General features: G+C 42.0%; 1 long non-coding RNA gene across 1 annotated transcript in view; it reads right to left on the bottom strand.

Annotated features, from left to right (window-relative positions):
• Positions 1 to 337: 337 nt before the first annotated feature.
• The window catches only part of LOC135263068 (uncharacterized), a 65,345-nt gene continuing 39,371 nt past the window's right edge, over positions 338 to 26,311 (bottom strand). Inside the window, exons 3-6 of the long non-coding RNA XR_010332388.1 lie at positions 17,799 to 17,879; positions 15,912 to 15,953; positions 14,755 to 14,818; positions 338 to 1,127 (exon numbers count right to left, since the gene is read on the bottom strand). This is a non-coding gene — a long non-coding RNA (uncharacterized LOC135263068). The remainder of the gene's footprint in view (positions 1,128 to 14,754; positions 14,819 to 15,911; positions 15,954 to 17,798; positions 17,880 to 26,311) is intronic.

Here is a 26,311-nt window from a genome sequence, read left to right as displayed (position 1 = left end):
AATTGTGCACTTCCAACTTTTTGGCAACGACTTGGGGAAAGCCCTTTCCTGTTTAAGCATGGCAATGTCCCCATCCACGAAGCAACGTCCATTAAGAAATGGGTTTGGTGTTGAAGAACTTGACTGGCCTGCACAGAGCCCTGACGTCTACCCCATCAAACAACTTTGGGATGAATATGGAATGCTGACTGCAAGCCAGGCCTTATCGCCCAACATTAGTGCCCTACCTCACTAATGGTCTTGGAGCTGAATGGAAGTGAATCCCTGCAACCATGTTTCAAAATCTGCTGGAAACCCTTCCCAGAAGAGTGGAGGCTGTTACAGCAGCAAAGGGGGGTCAATCTCCATTTTTATTGTTTTGGAATAAAATACTCAACAAATAAATATGGGTGTGATGTTCAGGTGTCCACATGCTTTCAGAAATCTGCCCTCTTCCAATCGAATGACTCATTTGTGCTCTAAGGGGTATTCTGTTGATTTCAAAGTTTTTATACTTTTTTCCTGATGGATACCTTTCTATAGCTTTATTCCCAAATGGTTCACTCGTTTCTGGAAATCCATTGCCTGACTGAAGGGACTCAACAAGTATTTCAGGTGAACTGATATTATTGCAAACAGATGTCTTTCAAGTGATAGTGAGATTTTGAAAATATATTTCAACTGAACATGTAATCAAATCATCTCTGTGGTTATTTTTAATATACATATACATGTTTATAATGTCCTCATAGCATTGTTATGCCTGACTAAAATAAGCACTGTGTACATACTTCAAATGCAGCACACACAGAGCAGACCAATTTAAGCCCTTCTGTAGCACTCCCTTTTTAACACAAACCTTAAAATGGCATACCCAAAATAAAATGGTTACTATTCTTGAACCGTTTTGACTACAGGCATAATCCTGGTCTATTTTGCAAGGTAACCCTTGGGAGTTTGTTTTCCAAGAGTCAGAATTACTCAAAATATTGCTGTAACAAAGCAACAGACGCTCAAACACAGTGGTAGTGGGAGATTTGCACCTGAAAGATTTTTTTTGAGTGGATACAGATGCTTGTCAGATTCCCCACCTCCCTGTCCCCCTCCATCTCCTTGTTTTTCCCTCGCCACCTCTGACAGCAGCAGGTCTGGAAGATTGTAAAAAAAAAAAAAAAAAAACAGCATTAGCTATCTAGTTTACTAATTCATTGATTGAGTTCCATTGATTTAAGTTTTAGTCAAATAGCCCACCCCATCAACATGTTGAACACGTCCCACCATTTTACGTGCCACAGTTATAATTATATTGAATAATGCTTGCATGGATGGCCAGGAGGGCTCTTTGTTGCGAGGAGAGTTGTTGCTTGCGCATAGCAGGTCCTATTGGCTATACTGAGGGACTGCTTGGTTATTACTGATCAGAGAACCTTCTAGATGGGCTCATCTTGTTCCAGAGAATATATATATGTATATATACCTGAGATATTAACATTTCTTATGTACACAATACTTTTGCCGTGTATGCAAAGGCAAAATGGACAACAATGGTAATTCCTCCAGAGAATTTCTAAGTAAACAATGGACATTCTATCAGTGGTCTTCTGAGTTAGCATGTTTTTGGGACTAAAAACCTCTATGGAATTTATTTTCTGGGCCCTTGCTTTGAAAAGGATACTGACTTTACTGTGATTTATGTCGTCTGTGGATTGCTAAAACACATGGAAAGTGAGGACCCCCCCCCCTCTGTTTTGCCTCCCCACGTGTTACAAAAGAACGACCCGTTGCTAAAACATTGGCATTGTAAAAAATTTTGATAGTGATAGAACTTATGGTATTAACACTTATAATTAACACTTAAATTATATATTGTGTGAAAAGATTGATGGAAAATTTCACCATAAAAAATTATGCAAATAAACTCACACCAGCTTGAATATGCGTTGGTATGACTTAAGGGGTTAAAACATTAACCACCCAAAGGTTTGTGCTTACAGAGTTTAAAAACAGCAGCATCATTTACACAAATAATATTTCCTAGAGTTTCAGCAGTGACCAGACTCTGAACTGAACAGCTGCCCTGCTTTTTTTCTCTTCTGTGCCTAAGCTTGTAGCCCCTGTACCCACAGAGCATGAGTCATCCATCTGTACCACAGGGCTCCTGGTCACACCACACAGTGGTTCCCCCGGCGCCTCCTGGCCACACATTACCATGCAGATCAGGGCTCCAGTCGGCAGGCAGAGAGAGAGTTCTGGAATAGCAATCACCAGAAGCGCAGCCCCCTCCCCCAAACAGCCCAGCCCAGCCCCGTCAGCTCACAAAACCGGACCCGCGTTTGTCCAGGTCTGCTGAGGCAAGTGATTTTCACCCGGTTGGCCCTCGCTGACCCCCAGTCAGACCCCTGCCTTGTGGAAAGCACAGTCTTTATGTGCACAGCGAGGCGCTGGCAGGCAGGTTACTGATGCAAAGCTCTCTCACGCAGCACCTCTGCAGCCTCCCCTGAGTCACACTATGCTGAAACATACACTAGAAAGAGCGTGTGAATATATATTTTTAAAAACATGCGTACAAAAATGCCAAGTTACTCACGCATAAAAAGCGCTGTCTAGAAGTCATTCATTAAAAGTGGCTAAATCTAGGCCTGCTGTTAAAAGTATTGATATCAAAATGAAGCCAAGCAACAGGAAATATTGGCTATCTTATCTCACACAAATTAAACAAGCTTTATTCCAAAGCAACACTACACAATGTTTTTAAAATTATTTCATGTAACTTGGCCCTGTCTTTTTTTTACCTTACCTTCTGAAGTGAATGTGGTCAGGCAGCCTGAAATAGTTAATCTCGTATTTATAGTTATATACAGCTTGCTTGTTTGACGTACAATCTTGTTTTCCTATTTGAGTTTGCTTATAATTATATAATTATATATAATTCTTTTTTTATTATTTTTTTCTCATGCCAGCCCTTAGTGTGATGGTAACATGAATACCCAAAGTCTTGGAACACATTGTTTGTTGGTCGTGTGTTATAAAATACAAGAATTTCACTTACTTTTTTTGGTCTTTCATTGCAGCTAACTCTTATATATTGTAAAAACATGCCTGTTTCATGGTTTGTTCATGTAGCTGAGACTGTTCTGAAAAAGAACTTGCCATTGTTTGATTGTAAAGGTAAAGGTAGTTATGAGTTAAAAAGTAAGAAGTGGGATAATCAGCCAAAATATGCTTGAATATGCTTTTACTGTGACAGGTTACGGGCTTCACCGCTCAGAGACCTCCCCCAGTCTATTCAGTGGTAGCTAGATCCCCACAGAGTGCAGACAGACTGGAGTCTAGGAGTGTAAATAAAATCTCGGCACTGTATTCCAGCTCTGGAATTTTAAAGAGCGTCCTCTAAGCAATACAAGAAGCTGATTTTTCAAATGCCACAGTTCACATGTCAGGCTATGCAAGTATCCCCATGTGGCTCACCTATGCTTCCCTGCAACATATGGTCCCCAACACCAGGGGGGGGTCAGCACTGGACTGATGATGTATCAGGTGCTTTACTACGTTGGAGCTTATGCTTACGTCATCTCCAGCCAAATTTGTCATTTTGCATTCATGTCTTTTACTCAGTAGATACATAATGAATGTTTGTGTGTGTGTGACAAATGTGGACAGGTTTTCCTGACCCCTCTTGCTGATCAGACTAGGTGTGCACAAGGGTAGAATTGGAGGGGTGAACGTAATGTCACCTAAACCTGTTCCCACATCTCAGCCCAAAGCTGTCCATATGTCCTTGCATTCAGTGGGACAGCACACCAGAGGAAACCGCTAACACACGCACGCACATGCGCATACACACAGACACACACACACCACATGCACTCACACACACACAGACACACACACACGCATGCACTCACACACACAGACACACACAGACAATTGTTTTATATTTTATGCAAGAACTACCAATACACAGTGCTTAAAATAAATGTGTTACTTCACTGAATAAATTATGGACATGTAAAAACGGCGCATGATTCACTACCCCAATATCTGTTTGGCTCCAGGGGAATGGAGAATGATTTGAGAACATGACTTCAGCAGATGTGACGCCACCTGTTCTTCCGCCATGTTTGACTTCTTAATGGTAAATGTGACTGACATTTTGGGACATTTTCTACCAGCTTCTTTTTTTTTTTTTTGCTCTATTTTTGATTACATTAGCTCAGGTCCGATTCCAGACAGTAATGGCATCTTCAATAATTCACTCTGCAGGTTCTGAGGCCCGTGCCAACTGCGTGTGCCAATGGCAGCCTTCGCCCAGCTCCCCCCTGTCGCTGTCTGAGCCAGTCCTGAGAGTCGCCGGGTAGCCCTCCGCTGCCCCTTCGCTAGCATGCCTCCTCACTTTTCCTTAATGAGGACTAATGAGACCCCGTCAGCAGGAAGAGTTTAAGGTAGTTAAGCGCTCGTTTAGATAGAACAGCAAAGAAAGAGCTGGAAGAGGCATAATCAGTACCTTTAAAGGAAAAGAGGCTGTTTATCACGTGCTGTCTCCACAGGCTAATGGCCTCTCCACTTTGACTGGGCCTGGTGTCCTGCATATGGGGTGCTGCTGAAAAAGGCTGTGTATTTTGCTGAAAGGACCAGCATGGCTGGCTGCACTGCCAAGCACTGAAAGTACTCAAGAACACCCCACCACCCAAAAAAATGAGAATAATAAAAAATTTAAAAATAACAGAGGCACTTTTCCCTCCCTGCCAAGATGACATAGAAAGGAACTTTGCTGCTGTATTGGTCCACTGCTAATCTTACTAACAGTTAAGCTCTGCAAGGATATCTTCTGGAAGTTTCCTTAAACCTCAGCCATCCAGCTAAGCTGACTGCAAGTCTACTTACTGAGTCACTCTGCTGGATTTTGTAAAGTACCGCTGCTTTATTCACAGGCATGCTGCAAGTGATTGCCCGTGTCTATGTTTTGATTATGATTATTTTTCTCTGTGCTGATCATTCTGAAGGCAAGGTCCTCAAAGGGAAACATTTGCTTTTCTAGGGAGGCATTCATGCACAGGGGGCACAGAAAGGAAAGGAACTGGAAGCACAACCAAATTTAGAACAAAGCAAAGAAGAAATCATTGGACTTAACTGACCAAATACTTTAGACTGATAGAGAATGTGATAAAACATAACAGAAAATAAATAGGAAAAAATAAATAAACTGCAAAGCAATGTTTACATGAAACGTACAGGTATAGTTGTATCTAGTTCATATAGTACAGTATGTGCATATTAAATAGTAGCTAGCTACAAACAGCCAGATCCTGACTTGAAGAACGTAGGTGGTTTTAACACACGCTCAGACACATAGCACATTAGAGATAATACCTGCACAGATGGCATGGATACTGTGGAAATCGCCTTAGAGTTAAATAACACCTTTATGTTAGCGGTCAGGTGTCTGATTTACAGTATTATTTGTATTACGCAATTTCAGCTGGCTCCATTACAGCAGCACGAAGCAGACAAGCACGCTCTGTGCCAAACGGCACTGTACACTTCAGCAGTGATTTACTGCAGGGTGGTTTTGTGTATCGAATGCAGCCCTGGACCGTATACAAGGCCTGACCTATCAGTATGCTGGGTCTGCCACTGATCTCCATTTGCCAAGGACCAGAGCTGTTCTCACTCTCTCCAGGGAAGGAGTAAGTGAATCCGAAGCCAATTTCAGAGCACCTGCACTGGCGCATGAAGAGATCAGAAGGCCCGCGGCCAGGTCAATGAGTCGGTCTTAAACGTTACCAATATAAACCTCCTTGGAGATGCTAAGAACAAACAGGGGTGGGTCTGTGGGCGGGGTTACATGCGTGGAGTGACAGCAGGAGCGTGGTGTTCTTCAGTCAGGGTCAGGGTCAGAGGCAGCACGCAGGGAGTTTATCACACAGGAATATAGGTAAAGCGGACGGTTTGGGGACAGATCGGATATAGATAGACGCGGAGCTGTCCAAAAAGCCGCTCGCGGTGAGCAGGGTGTCCCAGGGGGGAGGGGAAGCGAGACAGCCAGTCAGCCCCACCCCGCCGTCGTCCAAAATCAGGAGGGGCGGCGTGGCGACGTGAAGCCAGACGGCGGGCGGGGCGAGACAGGAGGGCCCGTCAGTCACGATTCTCCCGGCCCAACGGACGACAGAGAGGAACCCTGCCACGGACAGCCTGCTTAACATCCCAGCACCTCCTCCATCTGCACTGCAGGTGAATTATTCAGCGCATCTACACACGTAGGCCTGCCGCAACACCCACCAGCGCAGGTCTCAGAATCTGAAGGGGCGAGGGGCGGACTGAAGGCGATATTCGCCGCCGGTTTTTCTCCCCCTGCCTGCGCAGAGATCGGAGCGAGGAACGGGAGTCTGAGCACGTAGCGCGCGCGGCGCTCCAGCGTTCGCGAGCTCGCTGCAGAGCGGGCCTGAGTCACCGCTGACGGCTTTATGTAAATGCCAGCCCCGGCTCCGCGCCGCCGCTCCAGGCTTCAGACAGCCGGCCCCCCGGGAAATATGGGGACGTGGGATTCGGTTGTTTCATCTTCAAAGACTCCCCGAAAAACAAGCAGGAACAGTAAATCACCTGCCGTTTATATTATTCATGTTCGGGGGTTGAAGCCGCCTTGCTGAACGCGTGTGCAAAACGCCTGGGGGTGGGGGGTGCTAATTGTCTCTGTCCTTGTCATCAGCCCTCCCCCCCACGAAAGGTACAGTGAATCTGTTAGCAGTCCTTTTACTTTCTGTGAAACCCCCAGGTATGTCTCTCCCCCCCACCTGTCGTCAGAAGACTTGGCGGTAACGCTTATTACCGCCCGCAGTTCCCAGAGCTCCACTTTGCCTCACATAACCACACCTCCTCCATTACAGCTCTCTCTCCCTCCCTCCCTCCCTCTCTCTCTCCCTCTCTCTATCTCCTTCCCTCTCTCTCTCCCTCTCTCTCTCTCTCCCACTCTCCCTCCCTCTCTCCCCCCCTCTCTCTCCTCAGAGTGCGCAGAAAACATGGGCGCGGGGGTGTCTGTGTCAAACCGCAGGCTACGCAGCTCCTCCAGGTCCGGATGGACTGGGAAAAGGATCCGGCCAGATATAGCCCCCCCCCATCCCTCCAGCCTCCCCCCCTCCCCACCAGCCCCCTTCTCAGAGGCCAGTGTATCATCTTTTTGCTCGTTTGGCAGAAGCCCATTGACATCAGAGCTTTCACAGGCTCCATTTCACACTCTTGGGTCACCTGTGGTGCCCAGAAGATAAGCCCACCGCCAGCCAACTGAGAAGCTGTCTGAAATGTTGCAGTCGAGCCCCCTCAAAGGGTTTGGAAAGATGTGTCTGTTACAGACACACCCATCTCAGTTTTGCTGCATAATGTAATTAATCAGCATCTGCTTATTTACTGAATCGGGGAGAGCTATTCCATATGGCAGAAACTGAGGTTTGTGATAAAGTCTTTTGTTGTAGCCAGATTAAGACATGCATGTAATTCATTCTTTCCTCTTTTTCTCATTACAGTATGCTCCAATGCATGTCTTAAGGTGTCCAATATGTGACACTTTGATGGGCCTGGTTGGTTTTAAATCTTTACATGACTTTTGGAACCTGTATTTGAGGTTAATATAACAATTATTGCAAGTTACGTACAGGATATATATATATATATATATATATATATATATATATTCCACAGTGTACATTACACAGAAAACAATAAATAGAAATAAATAATATGTTTTGTGGTTTCACCAGCTAGAAAATAATGTATCATTTCTCATTTTATCATGTTCATATTTATATATCTATTAAACAATATAAGTGATTTACATTTTAGTGAATTTTAGTGAAGGACATCCATTCTTTTTTTAATTATTCTTGATTCATTGCTGTCTTTGTTTGATTTCGTAATTGTGGGACAGGACTCCGGGCTTGAGCTGTGGTCACACTGATTGCTTCCTGAGAAGTCTTCATTCATCCACACCCCACATTAATCATAACCTACGCACTCGGAATTAAAACTTAGCTTTGGCTACCTTCTGTTGCTCGAAATATGAGACCAAAAACATCACTGCAAAATAGCGGGTGAAAAAGTCATGTAATTATATTTGTCATATTTCACTGCGCACAATCTTCAGTCACTGTTGCAGACCACAGGCTCTCAATAAGGTGGAAAATTATACAGAAACCAAAATAAAAGCTGCCTTCAGCAGTTGCTTTATTCGACCCCTTGCTTACTGTTTTTGTACGGCAAACAAATTTTACATAAATACGAAGAAGGTTCAAAAGTCATATTAAAAATACATCAGTTGGATAGATTGATCCAATTATGGTTTGTCTAATATAGATTTTTGTATCATTTACAAATAAATGCTGCCTTTTCCTGAACTTGGACAACATGAGTGTCACAGTGCCACCTGGTGCTGAATCTGAGGAAGAGCACTGCTAGTGCCTGTGTCGTAAAAGCCGGACCGAGCTGCGACAGATTTTGCTGCACACAGTGCATGAGATACTGCACCAAATCAGTGTGGAGGAAACTGTCACGCACGGGAAGGCATACAGTAGCATTCTGTCCTTTGTTTGTGGAACTGGAACAATAATATATGTCAATCTATTGTGCATGTACAACAGCTGTGATCTTACTGATGGTATATGTTAAAGATGAACACACACTGGTACTTTCTACGACAAGTAGTACAATATTACATTACGTTACTGGCATTTAGCAGACACGTTTATCCAGAATGACTTATAGACTTATATTGCAGAGGTAAGAGGTATTGGCAGATGTTTGTGGATCTGGATTTGCAAATAATATGAGAAACTGACATTCGGGAAATACTGTATGCAGTACGGGTTCCTGTGGCATGAATATGTAATACTGCTAATGCAAGGGTAGGTTTTGCAGGAACCGACAGTGGTCTATGTTTCCTCTAAGATACAATATTGGTTCAAGTAATTGTATGTAAGCCTTGACATGTAATAGTACTTAGCATTTATAATGGTGCAGTATGTGGTATTGGTACTTGCAATGGTTTTGACACTCATCCTACAGTAAGAATGTCCTATTGTGTGTCATTGGTGATAGTAACAATATGTAAATATAAGAATAAAAGAGAAACTGTGAGTCTCTCCACCACCCTGAGTTCGAATGAAAGCTGAGATGTTGTTAAGGTGAAGGGGTTAGTCTTGTGCAAGGCAACAGAGACACAAGGCGCTGTTATCACCTGTCATAGCAGTAACATTTGACAGAAAACAAATCTCCAGTCTTCAAACTGGAGAGACTTCTAAAAACACCAGGGAATGTTTTCAAAAGTCAGGTTCCTGTCTGCCAACACAAATAAATGACTTTTATTGCCAAAAGAACTTGGAAAACAGACTGTGTGTATTCTGGGATATTTGTCTTGGAGATGAAGTCCTTTCATTTTACATGAAGCGTACAGGGGACAGTCATTGTGAAGCACAAGACCTGTGATGTAAACACGTGAGCGTACTGAGATATGCCAGCAATAGAATACTGAGGATCTGTTTATTTTCAGATAATAAGAGGCTGGGAATAAGCCCATTTCATAAATAATAAAATATAGAAACACATAGATATGATCACAGCAACTCATACTATAGCATAGTTTATTGGGAAGTTAGATCGTTTTGTAAGCAACCATAATTGTCGGCAAACCTTTACCCATAGACTTATAAAACCTTGTTCTTTTAAGACTATGGGTTCTTGTTCTTACAGTAGGTGGAATTAAGACTACATGTGCTGCTGATGGAAATAGCCATTTTGGTGTATTCAAGTATATTTGATATCTGATGTCTGATCTGCTAGTATACATGAGACACTATTTTCTTTTAAAAGCAGATATTAGGTAGAAGTTGGACTCTCTGTTAGTTCCTCCTGATACTAAAGTAGGGTACATTGAAAAAGAACTGCCAAAATAGAAAAAAAGCTTTGATATAGTGCATTTTACACAGGCATGGTACATTTATTTTATCTACTCTGGACTCATATAAACTCTATTAGGGTTGAATGAACATTTCATTTTTAACTGTGTGTCAGTGAAGTGAGAAAAACAAAGGAACTAATATGACCCACACCCGTTCCTGTGTTTAGGTTTTCACATATGTTCCACCTGCGTTGTTTTGTGCAGTGTGGCTTGACATGGTATTTCTCACATTCAGTTAGCTTACCACTGTATAGGTTCTGATATGCCACCTTTTTTGGAATGGCAATGTTGTTTTGTATGTATTGAAAGACAATGCAATATAACATATGGCAATATAACATATTCCAAAGGCACAAAACAGTATTTAAGTTTCAGTTCACCATACTTGGCTGAGTCTAGCCCTTATTATGACACAGCACAACTCTGAGCATGTTTATTGTCCTTTGAAGAATGACTGTACTTTGTATTCTCCAAGCAGGCACTTATTTACTTCATTTTTCAAGTTGCTGTAGATAGAAATGTCTGTTAAATGACTCTAATGTAATTCTGATTCAGGGCTGGAGTGAGGGATGTATAACTGCAATCTTAGCCTGACCAGTTAAAGGGGATTTCCTGAGGACCATTCACCAGGGCAGCTGGGATCAATCGTATATGACAGGAGATAGGAGAACATTCATGAATCATCATGTTCAGCTGAATGTACTGTACAGGCTGTGCTGGAGAGAAGCCTCATTCTCGAAATGATAATGGCCCTCATTTTGTCGACATACATTAAAATAAACATGTGCTGCACATGCATTTAATAAAGGATGTGGCATTTGCCAATTAGTGTATATTTAATGTGACTTCAGCTTCAGCCTGAGTCGTGTTCTTGTGGAAGCAGGTTGTTCTGCCGCATGTCTCAATAAGTACACCTGCTTAACTGCTTCCCCCTGAACATAACTTGGTAAATATTGCTTCTTAGGTCTCTGCAGTGACTGGTATACAAGATGGGCGTGTCCAGGTAAGTATGTTCATTTTGTTGCCGGTAAGGTTTACTAATTATAGCAAGTAATCATATAGAATGCACTATCCAAGGAAGGTAAACAGAAGAAGAAGTTAGACTTAACAATATCACTCCAACAAAGTAATTCCACCTCCCATAACTTCAATTGATGCCATCACCCACACATTTCTAATACATGGTCAGAGGTATGTATACATTTGCTGCAGTTGCTTCAACTTGCAACCATCCATCCATTTTCTTAATTAAACCACTTTTTACTGGTCAGTGGAGTGGCTGAAGCCTATCCCAGCATGCAGTGGGTGAGAAGCAGGAATAGACCCTGGACAGTTTGTCAGTTCATCACAGTGGCCATGTACCATTCACTCACACGTTCATACCTATGGGAAATATAGAGTCCCTAATTTGTTAGCTGCATGTGTTTGGACTGCAGGAAGAAACTCAAGCAAACACAGGGAGAACATGCAGACTCCACACAGAGAGGTTCTTGGGATTCAAACTCAGCAGCCAACCACATATAGCATTTGATGAAAGAGATGAATAAATATAGAAAGAGTATAAAATATAAGAGATAGAATAGAAAACAAAAGAAAGGAAAGAGAATAGAATAGAAAGAGTAAATAACAGAGACCCTAGCCTATAAAGCAATCTGCTTACTCAGTGCCCAATTGATAAATTGGTGACATTGCTGCTGTTGTATTATCATCATTTTCTGCAGTGTTTCAGAACTGACAGAAAGCGTGTCTGTGTATGAGGTCACATCATCCGCAGTCTGACTCTGTTTGGTAGTCCCCTGTGACTGGTGAGGACCTTGCCTGTCGGCTAAGACAGTGCTTTAAAACCCCACTTCTCTGCACACACACACACACACACACACACATACTGTGAGCTGGATTCTCAGCCCTGTCCAATTCCCCAAAGGCTAGTGCATCTAGCACAAAAAGAGTATGGCTTGGAAGAGCTTTGCTAATCCTCAGTTCAGTAATTGGGCAAACACAATGCAATTGACTGGGAAACTTTAGGAGTGCTCTAAATGTGAGACAAATATCTCCGTGAAAAGATGAGTTACTGAAAATTATCTTGGACAAGTAATCATTCACAGGCCAATTCACCCCCTGCTCCTGGCCACACAACCAGGAGAGCCACAATCTAATAAACTAGGGGCCTGCTTACATGCATAAATCGCTTGTCACATCGAGAATAATTACTTGTCAAGTCCTGCGAGCTTCTTGAAACCAGCATTGCAGCTTCCAAAACAAACTGTGTTATGACACCAGCAGCAATTTAGGAGGTAATAATGAATTTAAAGTCAGTAAAAATACTTTTCTATTCTCACCATACTTCCCTTCACAACATTTCACTTTATCTTAGATAGTAAATATGTTGTTATGAGTATAAGATAATGTGTCCGATGAATTTTATGTCTGCCATTGTGGTTTTTCGTTCAAGATTTTCCAATAAATTCTCCCCTTAGTTTACAATATGGCATCACATTTTTTCCAAGACATATTTTGTCCTAGTCAGAGAGTGCCCTCTGGTGGACTATGTTAGGCACTTATATTACATTGGAGAAATTAAAAATTGCTTAAAAGGAAACCCTCTGCACATATCACACAATGCCATTAAGTAATGGCTGACATCATCACTGCCTTCTAAGGGTACAAGTGGACCCAAACCAGGCCAGAAATATGAACCGCACACCATTACAGACCACCGGAACACTTCATTGCTGCGACGCCCCTGTTTTTCCATTTTTTCTACGTTACCTGTACAATGAAGCCATAGCTGTGTGGGAGAAATCTCGTTACAATAATGATCTCATTAAGGATGATGAGATCATTCCCAGAAGTCAGGGAAGAGCCAGACTTCCTCACTGAAGACCAGGCCCTTTAGGGACCGAAGAATAAACATATTTCCCAGAACATGTTCTCCTTTTCTGAATAATCTAGGTTGAAATATTGCATCTCACAAAATTGATGTGAACTGTAATAATATTGTTATTTCCCTCTAAAAAAGCTGAAAAATGTTCCCTTCAGTGTTCAGTGTTAAAGAACTACATGTATATTTCTGTGTATTTGGAAATTCTGAATTGAACACTCTTTCAAAAATGCAAACAAACATTGACATATACTCACTCAGACCTATGATCATATTTATTAACAATAATGTGGTTGTTACACAATATGACCAAAAGTATGTGGACACTTCTGGGTCTGGGGCTGTTTTTCATGGTTTGGGCTAGGCCCCTTAGTTCTAGTAAAGTTAATGCTACACCATACACTCACATTCTGGATTACTTTGTGCTTCCCCAAAAGTTTGGGAAAGCCCTTTGCTGTTGCAGCATGGCAATGTCCCTGGACACACAGTGAGGTCTATATGTAAGTGGTTTTGTCAAGAATGGTGTGGAAGAACTTGACTGGCCAGCATCCAGCCCAGACCTCAGCCTCATCCATTACCTTTGGGATCAGTTGAAAAGGCAAGGCAGCTGTAATGGCCCAATCAGTGCCCGACCTCACTAATGCCCTGGCTGAATGGAAGCAAATCCCTGCAGCAATGCTCCAACATCTAGTATAAAGCCTTCTCAGACAAGTGGAGGTTGTTATAGCAGAAATGGGTGGAGCAACTCCATATTAATGCCCATAATTGGATTTTGAAAAATGAGATTTTGGATGTCAGGTGTCCAGATACTTCTGGCCATATAATGCATCTTAAAATCAAGCAGTCTCACTACAAAAAATGTAATAGTATAAAAATGAAAATAATCTAAAAACCTAAAGAATACAAATCACAAATACATAGTTACAGAACACATATCTAAATATATATAAAAAATAAACGTATGTAAGAACTCAATTCTAACAGCTGTATACACATATTTACCCTCATAGCTATATGTCTATATTAGGGTGTTTGGGCTGGCAACAAGATGCAAGGCTCTTTGCGTCATAAACAGAAGGTAGTGAATCATCTGTCCTCCAGCTCATCTTAAGCAGCCTGTCATTGACACAGCTCAGATCTTAAAAACATCTCCCAACCTAATGGGGTAAGTACAGAGGTGTCACGCACATTCCACAAGCACAGAATAAAGGACAAGCTCTACCGGCTGTCTGTCAGCTTAATCTGGATTCACTCTTTGAATTCCACAAAGGCCATTATATTTGAATACATTCACTGTGTTATTGTTACACGCACACGGTTTTATTTATGAACCATGTTAATATCCGCATGCTAGAGGAAATTACATTATATTTCCTAGTGAGGTTTTGTGTGCAGAATGGCATGACAATCAGTTTCATTTTTTCCCCTCTTTATATTTTCACTGAGCTTTAAATTCAGCATGCACATCACATACGGGATTGGGGTAACAAACACACAATGTACTCATAAATACATCAATCCATCCATCCATTATATATACCTGCTTATCCTGAGGAGATAGGTAATTACAGACATCTGGTTTTTTAATATTGGGAAAAGCCAAAGCTAGCAGGGCAGCCTCAAGAAAGTAAGAAACTAACAGAAGCACAAAATGGAATACAGTTTTCAGTTTTGGGGAGACAAACATAACCTGTTCTGCTCACAGTGGTCATTGGTTGAAGGGGCGTGATACCTTTGTAAATGCAGGTGTGTGTGTGTGTGTGTGTGTGTGTTTGAAAGGGATGAACAAAGAGTGAATGAGTTCAGAAAAATTTTGACAAGACTTTCATGTACAGGCAGTATGTGGCCAGCAGGTGGAGACAACTGTGCAATTTGCTCATCATAATGAGACAGGAAACACTCCGATATAACACGCTAGCAAGACTGTGTGCATCAAAGGCATAAACCTTACCTTTGTTTGCACTTTTGGGGTGCCGTGGGCACAGCACACCCATATGAGCAGCCAAGGGGGCCCCCTGAGTACCCAAACACAGACAGTAACTTAGGCTTAATTCATGAAAAACATTGTTTAATGAAAGTTGATGAGTAACATTACCTTATCATGCCTTGCACCCAAATGTATAGACTAGCTTTGCCTCAACTATGTATTTCTTCTGCAGTGAGTGGAGATGCAGTGTCCCATTAAAAAGTGCACATGTCCCATTAAAATGATTTTTTTTTTTTTTATATTACAACAAATATTGACCAAGTAAAGCAATGCTGTAAAAGTGTACAACATTAAATATTGAAGTAAATTCAAATTTCCAGTCTGAAGTTGAGGAGGTATGTACATATGTATTCAGCCCGTATTTGTTTAAAACAAAACAAAAACAATTCACCAATCCAGTAGAGAGAGCACTTGTTGATTTATTTAGGAAAAAAGAGAACTATCTTCAAAGTGGTTGAGTGTGTGCTAATAGACTGGCCTTTCTGCCATGACTCTGAACAGAAAAGGAGAGTGGGATGGAGGCTTCTCATTTCAATCCACAAGCATGCACGAGTTTATGATTCCAATATTCTACACAGTGCTATGGTATGACTAGGCCAGTGGAGCATGTAATTCACAATTACAGAATTACATGGTCCCTGACAGCAAAGCAGAATTAAGCTGTTTAGCTGGGGGTTGTTTGTTTGTTTATTTATTTATATTGGCTGCATAAACACTCAGATATTGGGTAGAGCCCAGTTCTAAATGAGTAATTCTCAACTGGCAACTCCAAGTAACAGCACGTTGTGAAACTAAATATTGTTCAAAATTGAAACATTTTAAAAATGAACTACTTATTGGCTGTTCACCTTCCTTGTAAAATCCCCCTGATGTTACTGTAGTTGTGTATGATGCATGGACATAAATGGTATGGGCAGTTATATAGCACTTTTGCTGATTGTGTAAGTGCAAAGACATTTTATGTCCATTGTGATGCTAAAAGCAACGTAAGTCCTAAATGTTTGAGGTAAGAGCTGCTGAAAAGCTAAACCCTTTCCACAACTGGTAAGATTTCACCAGTGCTCCTTACCCTCTGAGACGCCTCCCCCCCCCCCCCCCCTTAGATACTGAGAACAGTGTACCTTCAGGAAGAGCCTCTGGTGTATTGTTCCATTGTGTTTAGCCTGTAAAGCAGATAACAAATGTAAGCAATTTTGAACAAGAAACAAAAGGATATTGCTAATTTGCCTTTCTCTATATTTTTAATTAATTTTTTTCCAGCATAGGTTCCCTTTAAGTACTGCCCATGATTCATTTCATAATGTCCCACATGTCCCATAGATATATGGGAATTAAATAAATACAAAACCATCACCATGTGAAATTAAGCATCATCCATATTGACTAAAGTAGTGCACCTGCAGTTTTTCAGTTGTGGAACATCTCACTAGCCAGATTAATAATTGGGAATCACTGCAGGTAGCTAGCTACTAGAAGTGGAAAATCCTGGTTCAGAAAGTAAAAGTCCTCCCCAAGATTTTTTTCCAATCTCCTGGATTTGATAATCAGCACAATTCTTTGACCAGGAGGGAGAAGTAACCAGTGAAATCGGCTGGCTGAGTTCATGGGTGGAAGAAACACATGGCAGAACTTTTACTTTCTGACCCCTGGATTTTCTACCTCTGCTAGCCACCTGTAGAGAATGGTCCTGTGAGTGTCATGTTTCTTTGCAAAACAGGACATTAAAAACTTGAATTGTGAACTAGTATTGATCATGTGTTGAATTATATTTTTACTCATAACAGTGATAGGAAACATAACAGCCTAGATACTAATCACATTGATGCTACAGAGAATCCACCATGTTGGCATTTACTTGGTTAAAAAAGAAATCTAAAGTTTTACTGGATGCTTGTGCCATCCCCACCTATAAAGCAAAGTTTTGCAAGCAGTAAATTTGCCCCCTCACTGTGAAGTCTCGCGCACATACTGTGGTGTTTCTGGAAGGGGCATCTTATGGGGGCACAAGTCAACTCCCCTCACTCTGATTAGCAAAATTGGAACATACTCCGTAAATTTTGACGGTGGGGGTAGATTGGGATGTCATAGTCCAGCTGCATAATCCGACTGTGTGGTGTGAGCAGTATGTGATTTTGATTATTCACTGCCCTCTCCTCTGTACACCTTTCAAATAATTTGCTTCTGGTAATGATATGTGATTGGCCAGTATTTAAAAAAAACTATTCACCCTAGGCATTCCATTTTCTCATGGGTAGCTAGCCTACGTGAGCCAACAAATCACTCTTCACACCACCTGCATTCATATAACGTATAATCCAGAAAGCAAACCTATTTAAAACCAACTTAGTCAGTCACTCCAACTGAGCATAATGCTTTGCCCACAAGTATGTGAAATACATTACACATACTCTTCCAGTGATAATGAGCAGTTCCTTTCTTTCTTCACACTTTTCTTTTCCATCACTTTGGTACAGGTTAATGCTCGTCTCATATGCCCATTAGACTTGGTTCCAGAGGCAATTTTTAGCAAAGGGAATTTTTAGCCAACTCTAAACTGGCTGTTCTGTTCTTGAGGCTCACCAGTGGTTTGCAACTTCGCATCTTGCAGTTGAACTGTCTGAGGTTCTGTTGATGTAGTCTCCTCTTTATGATAGTCTTTGACACGTCTCTGCCCACAACCTGGAGATCTGTTCTACAGTTGAAAATGGGTTTTTCTTTACAATTGAAAGTATTGTATGGTCATCTTCTACAGTGGACTGCTTGTGGGCTACTAGGTTGTTTGCTATTGCTGAGCCAGTGCATTCTTGCATTCTAGCTTCATAACAATGTATGAAACATTAGATTTTTACACACCCGATATGTTGGCTCTGTCCCTGGCCAATTTATTTTAATTTTTCACCCCATGTTGGCCCTTACTGGCATTGACATTTCTTCATGTTCAGAATAACAGTAACGGACTCCAAATACAAATTCCACACCTAGAATCAACTCAAGGTTTGTTAGCTTACCTGTGCATGAATTAATGATGTAGCAACACACAGCTGCCAAGAAACAGCTGAGCAGCCAATTGGCCAATTACTTTTGGTCCCCTAAAATGTGGGGACAAACAATAAAAGGTCTGAAATTCATAAGAACATGAAAAAATGATGGAAGAACAGGAAGAACAGCCCAACTTGGCTCGTCTTCGTTTATTTTTAATTTTTGAATAGATATACAGAAGAAATAAGTGAAACTATCCATATAAAAATCATCAACAAACAAAAAAATGAAACAATAAGTCTACAAAAACCATGCTTCACCCAACATGAATGTAAATACACACAAATTAAACCAGACTATCTGCATTTGTCTTTAACCTCATATTCATTGTTTCATTTTAAATCCAATGCTCTGGAGCACAGACCCAAAACAACACTAATTGTCCAAATGCTCACAGTCTGTACTGTGCATTCAAGTATACACACATGCATACATACAAGCTCACTCAGTCTATTATTTTGATTCGGCAACATTCCCTGCTTCTGAATATTTCTGTATGTTGCCTCACCTGTGATAGCAACCATAAGCAGACAAGGTATATAACAACATGTGCATTACCCCTTTATTGTGGCTCTATTTTAAGTCTTCTATCAATCATAGCTGAAGTATTGCCATTATTATTTTTGAACAATTCAGCCTCCTGAACACAGTGCAGCATCTGTCACCACTTGCGAAATGTCTGGAAGAAATGTACCAAGTTTGTTATTTGTAACATAGAACTGTATTCGAATAACAATTTCAGCTGACAAAAATAGTCTATTGCTTAGATCTGATAACGGTTTACTAAAATAGCTCATTACTCCGCCCTATGAAATACCATTTTTATTGTGATTGACCTTTTTTGCAATAGAAAAACACAGCCTTAATTTTTGATTTCAGTCCAGTACGATGTATTTAGAGCTGGATCTGAACATGATTCTAAAATATGAGAACAATTTCTATGACAGTAGTGTTTGAGCAATTTGAAACAAATGTTGTTACAATACAATGTTGTGAACCGAAGTGGTGACAACTAAACTTTTATATAATAAAAGTATAAAAATGCATTTAAACACCTACAGTAGGTTTAAAAACATTGGTTGTTCCACTATAATTCCAGTTGGGGAATGTTTTAGAATCATGTGACTTTATTTTGGCAGTTACAGCTTTCACTCCAAATACCAATTTGGCATATCATGAAACATTGAACACAAGTATGGCTGATACCATTTATACTTTTGAGCCTCCCCTTCTGGATTTTAATGCTTTTGGGGGCCACAGAAATTGTTTCAACACATTTTAAGATTACTGATCTGAAAATGATTACTTAGATTAGTAATTAGATTACTAATTCAAGACCCACCCATCTTGGCTGCATTCTCCGCCTTTCCGATATGCTTGCTCTGCTTGTTAAACCGTGACTATGGACGTGATTGCATGGCTTTCACAAGCCTGGCAGATATTTTCATGTGTGTAAGGCCTTAAATGTTCCAGATATGTGGGTAGATTATGCAACTGTCCTGTCCCAATGTGGCCTGTGTCGAAACTGTAAGTGGTTTTCATTCCAAACAGATCTACTGCACAATCCCAGGATTTTGAGATGTTAATGTTTCTTAATTACACTTTTCATATTTTGAGGGATGAATTACCCACCTAAGCCATAATGGCTTGAGCTTGCATGCACACCAATACCCCGGTTATTGGGAGTAATCCGTTTATGGCAGTATTTTGTGCACACATGGATATCGGTAATGTGATTACTCCAATAGCTGCCTTTACATAATTCTTCCCATAATCAGTGTATGCTCGACGGAAAAGGTGTACACTGAAGCCATGCTTGTTTTCACCTGGGATCTTTGAGTTCCACCTGACATGTGCAATTTCAAAAAGCCGAAACAAATCAAAGTAAGACATCTACATGCATAAAAAAATCCAAAGACTGGTTTTTGAATACCCTGATTATGACCTTATGCCAATACATCACTATTTCAATAAGTAGGGCAAGACCACAGTATTCATTTGCATGGAAATGCACCCATTGTCAGAAATAGCTGTGCATGTCATGAGAAATAAAAGTCCCATATTCACACTGTGCTATATTGCAAGCAATTACAGAAAGGTAAAAAATAAATTAACAGAGCAAATTAAAGACTAGGTTTAAGGGAAAAATTATGAAGAACTGAATGAAGTAGAAAGTAACAGTTTATAATAAGGTCATGAGCTGGCATTAACTAACGTAGTTGTTAACATTAATCAATGATGTACAAATACATTCATGTGTCCTTATTGTAACGTGTTACCAGGGGCACATATGTCTAAATGCAGCATGGGTCATATCAGGGCCAGGGCCTATACCAATGAACTGTAATTGGTCATAACGTTCACACCTTTATCCAGTCAACTGCAAACCCCTCAAAATTAGATGAAATAGTTATATATTCTGAAGCTTGCCTTTCAACCAGATGTTTTACAAATTAAAGGCAAGAGTATCCTCAAAGCATAATTGTGTTCACGCGTTCAAGTTAGGCTGACGGAATTGAATTACCAGGAAAAAGTAGGCAAACCACCTTCACTGAGTCCAGAATGTCCTTGCATATTTTTGCCTATCATACATTTTCTTTATGTATATAACGAGCTGAACAACAGTGAGACTACTGTATGTCCACTGGCAGTAGTATTTGCTCACACAATTTGGCACAAATATTAAGTACAGGGCATTTCACAGGGCCAAAAGCTTAATTTTATGCACACATTCTGTGTAGCTGTTCAAACGTCCCATTAGCCCTCTTCCCCTTCAATTTATAATATTATTGACTGTTTTTGCAAGCCTCTAGGTTTATACATATTTTTTTTAGTGCAGATCAAATGGAACCAGCTACTCTGCCCTGTAACTGCTGCATTTGCTCAGAAGGAAAATTGTGCTGCATAAATATGAATTTTTATCCACAGACAGTATTTACCTTTATTCTCGACCTCCATTTGATATTTTTGCACATCCCACCCTTACACCACACAAAATGAAAATATATGTTCTGTTTCTCACTTTCAGATTAAAGCAGTGGTTTTTAAATTAGATTCCTATTTTATGAACTGTGCTCATATTTTGTCTTCCTCTACAGCACAGGCATAGCGTTATTAAGCCATGCATAGGCCTACTACATCCACCAGAGAAGCGGTATCAAGCTAATGGCACTGGATGAGGTGGTTTGCACAACAGGCGAACACTGTGCTAACCAGCTGAGACCTAAATCAATCAATCTATCAAATTTTATTTACACTATATAGCAGATTTTACAAAGTATTTGTCACAACATGTTTCACAGTTCACACTGGCCTAAAGGCCCATAGAGTAAGCTAGAGGCAATAGTGGCATGGAAAACCGGGGTTTGGGTTCATAAATACATGGCCTGCTGCAGCAAGCTTTCTGCAACGTGTCTGTTCCATATTTTTGGATTGTGGCATGACACAGCAAATAAATGTGTAATAAAATATGGAGGATACATATGATCCAGCGTGCATTGTATCCCCACATATCCCTGCAGGTGCTTCCCTCGTTCCCTTCTGTACCAGTGGAGAACTGCAGGTATATTAACAACCAGCTAAACATACTGAAGAACAAGCCTTTCAAATGTTACATTGTCCTGGCAGAAAGTAAACAAAATTTCTACTTATTTCCGGATTTACGTACACAAGTTTTTGTCTTTCTCGTGACTTTAGAAAAACACAGCAGCATTACAAACGTCGCATACCGGAAAATCCACCGGAGAAAGAGTGCGACGGAGACGCGACGCAAACGGAGCCGTGTAGACACGCGGGGAACACGCTGTGCCGTTTACGCACTGCTAAGCGCGCTGGTGTAGCTGCAGCTTTCCGCTGCGTACAGAATCCTGAGCGCATGAAATGACTTCTTTTCCTGTTCTCACTTTTCCCTACTGACCCGCCAGACAAACAAAGAGCCAACGGGGTGCCCGCAAACACAAGCCAGACCCAAATTAAATAAAATGCGCCCAGCAAGTGCCTTCCCTCCGTAAGGACAAGAAGCTGAAGAATTCGAGGCAACACCCTGCATTTCGGGCCTGCCCCTTTTGTAGCCGCAGCCACATTTGTTAATTGTCATCCAGGTTTCTGGCACCATACAAACACATCAGTCACAGAGTCTATTTATCTCATTTATCTTATGTCTGTCCTCCCCCTTTCTTTCTCTTTGTCTTTGCCTTCATTATGTTAGGTTTCTGAGCATGCTGTCAGTTTTGTAGTCAAGTGAATAGGGTTGAGCTCGGGGTGACTTTTCAATGGACAACATGTGACCCATCTGGCCATCCCTGCTTTATTAACCCCTTCTCTATTCCATTTGTTTGGGTTTTTGTTTGTGCACTTGTAAGCAATACAATGAATTCAGCACAACACTAAGAAGGAAACTCGGGACTACCTATAACTAGTTAATGGTTAAACAAATGTCTAGTGCACATAGGGCATGCTGTTTTTTGCCTTATTTTGTCAGCCACAGTGAGGATCACAGCTCTTCAAGAACTTTTAAAAAATGGTTGTAAAATTTGACAGACTACATGGCCGAATGTAAGCTCCACCCTGTCGTGACTTTACGAGTTCAAACTGACTACTGATAGAGGCAGCCAGACAATGCTGTCCCCAGAATGCTTCCTTATTTGTTTCTAAGCAACCTGAACCTTCACACCCCAGACCCAGGCCCGTCGCCAGGCTCACACCAGCCATCTTCAAAAAGCAATCTCACTTCCCCATAGACGTTTTCCTACGGATGAAATGGGCCTCTGGCCAAGACACGCAAGGAATTGGGCCTACACGCTCCAGTGAGCACACGGTCACTTCAGGGTGATTAAGAGGACCCTGGAGGGGAAGCAGTGTAACTCCTGCTTGTGTGTCACCTGGGGGGAGCGGAATGGCTTTTGGCGATGGATTTCGGACTCGAAACAGCTCTCGGTTCCTTTATCGCTTCCTCGTACCGCGAGTGGAACAGGTACGGGTAGCTGCGTTTCTTCCCGAACTGAGACAATGGCCGCTGTGTCATTCCATTACATTACCTACAGTAAATTGTTTCTTCATTTTTTTCAGTTTTGTTCGTTTCGAAACGGAAAGCGCTATTGGAGGTTCACTGAAGCTAACGCGACTGTGTCATCAACATTGGCGGCTCTCATGCGGGACCTGGCTGTGACGGGGTTTCCTAAGCGTGACCCCACACTTCCATTGAGTGGGACAGACAATGGCCGCTGGTGAAATGCCCCCGGTCAGCCTCCCCAGGGACTCCAGTTGTGCTGGGTTTGTTCCTGCAATTTTCTCCTCAGGGCGCAACATTAGGCACTGACCATGGCACCACACTTCATTAACTGATGATTTAACCTGAGCTGCCTCGCCTCTGGCGACTGTTGGACAATGCCTTGCAGGAGGGAGCAATAAGCTATGGGCAGAATTCTCCCCCTCCCACGGGGAAAGCATTAGAGATGCAGGGAGCTGTTGAGGTATGCAGTCATCAGATCCACTTGTCCAGCTCATCAGCAGCATTGCAGTGACAGAGACAAGTAGCTTTCTCCAACTGCCTGGGGTCAAGACAGTTAAACTCTCTAAATCACAAAACGAGGTCTTCCCAGAGGGCAGTTGGTCACGCTACATCAAAATGCCAGCCAACGCGGGACGGGAAGAAGGAAGTAACCCGAGAGGAGTTGTCTCACCAGAATTCTCTGTCTCCCAAGAACGCGTTCCAAATGACAGCACGATGGTATATGACTGGAGGCTGTCTTTAAGGAGTTGGCCCTTTGTCTCCGAGAGTGCCAAAGATAGATATGCAGTTGGCAGGTGGTCGGCTGGCGCTTCTGAAACACGTCCATGTGCGTGCATAAGGGTGTATCAGAAGATCTCTGCCCTTTGGTGTTAATGGCTCAGAAATGAGATGGTCGAGCATCCAAGGCTGCCTTATAATCAAAAGATAACATTGATTTATTCAGTTGTTGCCCTTGCAAAGTGGGCCTGTTTGTGTGATCTTTAACTGATTGATACAGCTGGGCTAACAATGGAGTCATTCAGCTTAAGAGTCTTTACTCAGAGTAAAACAGTAGGAGAATCTAGAACCTCGACCTTTGACCCCACTTCCCCCCTTCACTTTCAGTGGTCATTATAGGCCCCTCTTCACCTCTGCACTGCTGCTCAAGTCGTATTCGCCAGTGACTCCGTATCAAAGAGGACTTTACCTCGCCGTCTTATTTACTTATTCACTTAGTTAAACTGCTCTCCTTTTTCCTCTCTTTATCCAAAAAAAGAAAGAAAAAAGGAAAGTGCAATTTGGACGCAATCCATGATAGACAGAGGGCGCAAAGTAGATTTGGATGATTTCCACTTTGCCCAAGCTGTGTTTGAAAAGACCGCAGTCTTGTTAGCTAGCCTGTGATTGATGCCTTTTGAAAGAAAGTAGTTTGGCTGGGATCACAATGTTTCATTCTTTTTGCTTCCACCAATTTCTGCCCAACCAAGCAACTTGAGGCTTCAGTGCTTTTTTCGTAAAATACAGTTAATCGATAAATAAATAACAATGACAATATTAATAATTCGTTTTCATCTTGGGTTTGTCTCGAAACGGTCTCTGGAGAGTCTATTCCTATGTTCTTTATATTCCTGGTTAAAGGGGCCCAGAAAGAGCGGCGTTGAGAAAGTAAAAAGGATTGCTTCTGTTTGTTAATCTTTCTCTCCATATCTTTTCATATGACCAGACCTTTTTTTCATCCCTTTCACCTCAAAAAGAAAGGGGGGAAAAAAAGTTTGTCAGTCCCCTGTTTCTTTTGTCGTCTCCTTTCTTCTCCATTCCCTTTATACTCTTTCCCTAATCCCAGCCATGCATGAGCGATCAGTTGTGTCCTGTTGTTTCGCTGTTCTGCTAGTTTTCAATCAGTAGGGTTCCGCCTTTGTTCCTTTTCTCCAACAAACACAGAAAAGGTAAGAAGAGGGAAGGGTAATAGAATCTCCTCCGCAGACCGAGCCCTTTGTATTGCCCATCAGTATTTTTTTTATAGCAGTGACTGTAATTAAGGGAGAATGTTGCTGTGATGTTGTTCTCTGTGCTTTTCTCTCAGTCTGTGGAGAGATGAGGAGTGCTGCATCAAAGTGCATTTTTGGAGTCCAGCGGTCCCAGAGCCTGTAAATATTATTGACGTTGTGAATAGGATATAAACATCGGCGAGCACGTCTGCCCTGTTCAAAACCGAATCGATACCCTATGGTGCTAGGGGGTGCTGCAAAATTCAACGGCTAAAAAAGGACACATTCATGAATACTGTATACTACTGAATATTACTGTCAAATTTAACTTCTCTGACAAATGAACGGCTGTCATCACAAGTGTCCTTTGTCACCAAAGTCTTTAGAGGGCAGTCCAAAGCGATGCATTTATCTCCAACAACGTGTGAATTAAATCCACTACTAAAAATTGAAACACATAGCTGTTACTACAAAAACAACAATACAAAAAGCACCCTTTTCCCATTATTTCACAATTAAGAAATAACAATTATTATTATTATTATTATTATTACTACTACTACTACTACTACTACTACTACTACTGTTGTTGTTGTTTCTGCTGCTGTTGTTGTTGTTGGTGTGATTGTTGATATTGTTGTTGTTTTTTTTGTTGTATTTTATTTCTGCCTCCTTCTGAATGCAGACAGGGAGAGACCTGCCCTCTGAATGCACCGTTCAAAGGCTGACCATTGTTGCTGGTCTCCAGCCTGCGTCTGGTCTGCGGATCTCGGGCCTAATTAAAAGCTCTCAGCGGGCGCAGGGGACAGGATGGGGGCTGGGCTGGGCTCCGCGGGACATTACGATCACAAACGTCTTCTGTCGCACCCTGCACTCTGCGCTGCAAGGTTCGCCCGACCGCCGCTACCTGAATGGACCGGGATCAGAGCGGACCGCCGCATCGCCCAGGTCCTCATTCTATCAGGCCCGCTCATAAGCGCCCATTGTTGACGCCAAAGGCTGGATTAAGACGGCTGCAGAATTGAACTGATTTTCATGAGAGAACAAAGGCTGGGGGGCAATGGGAGGGGGTGGGGTGGGGGGTGGGGGTGGGTGGGGGGCAGGGGCCCAGATCCAGCCCCGAGAGCTGCACGAGAGTGTCGCTATACAAACACTGGGATTAACTCAATCAGGTTTCTTACATAACCCTCCCTGCCCCCTCCATTTTCTGCCGTGTGTAGGTGACAGCTTAAGGGGCGAATTATCACTACATTAAAATGGAGGAAACAGAGATATACAATCAAGTGTTTGTACGGGGTTGGCTCGTCCAGTGTTTTTTTTAAGAAAAGTAACCAATTAAGCTTGCCGTTATCTCTGCTCTGCTACTTCAGCCCGAGGCTCATTTTGAGGCATGCGGCACAAGGGGCCCGTCTCAATTTTGAGGACGGCGCGGGGTCGGACACGGGGTTGGTGCAGAGTGCGGGTTTAGCGTCGCAGCTGAAAAGGTCGGGCGGGCGTCCGTCAC

This window comes from Anguilla rostrata, chromosome 9, assembly GCF_018555375.3.
Source record: "Anguilla rostrata isolate EN2019 chromosome 9, ASM1855537v3, whole genome shotgun sequence".
Classification (NCBI taxonomy): Eukaryota; Metazoa; Chordata; class Actinopteri; order Anguilliformes; family Anguillidae; genus Anguilla; species Anguilla rostrata.
Note: the sequence above shows the minus strand (reverse complement) of the source record. Positions and strands in the feature narration are given on the sequence as shown.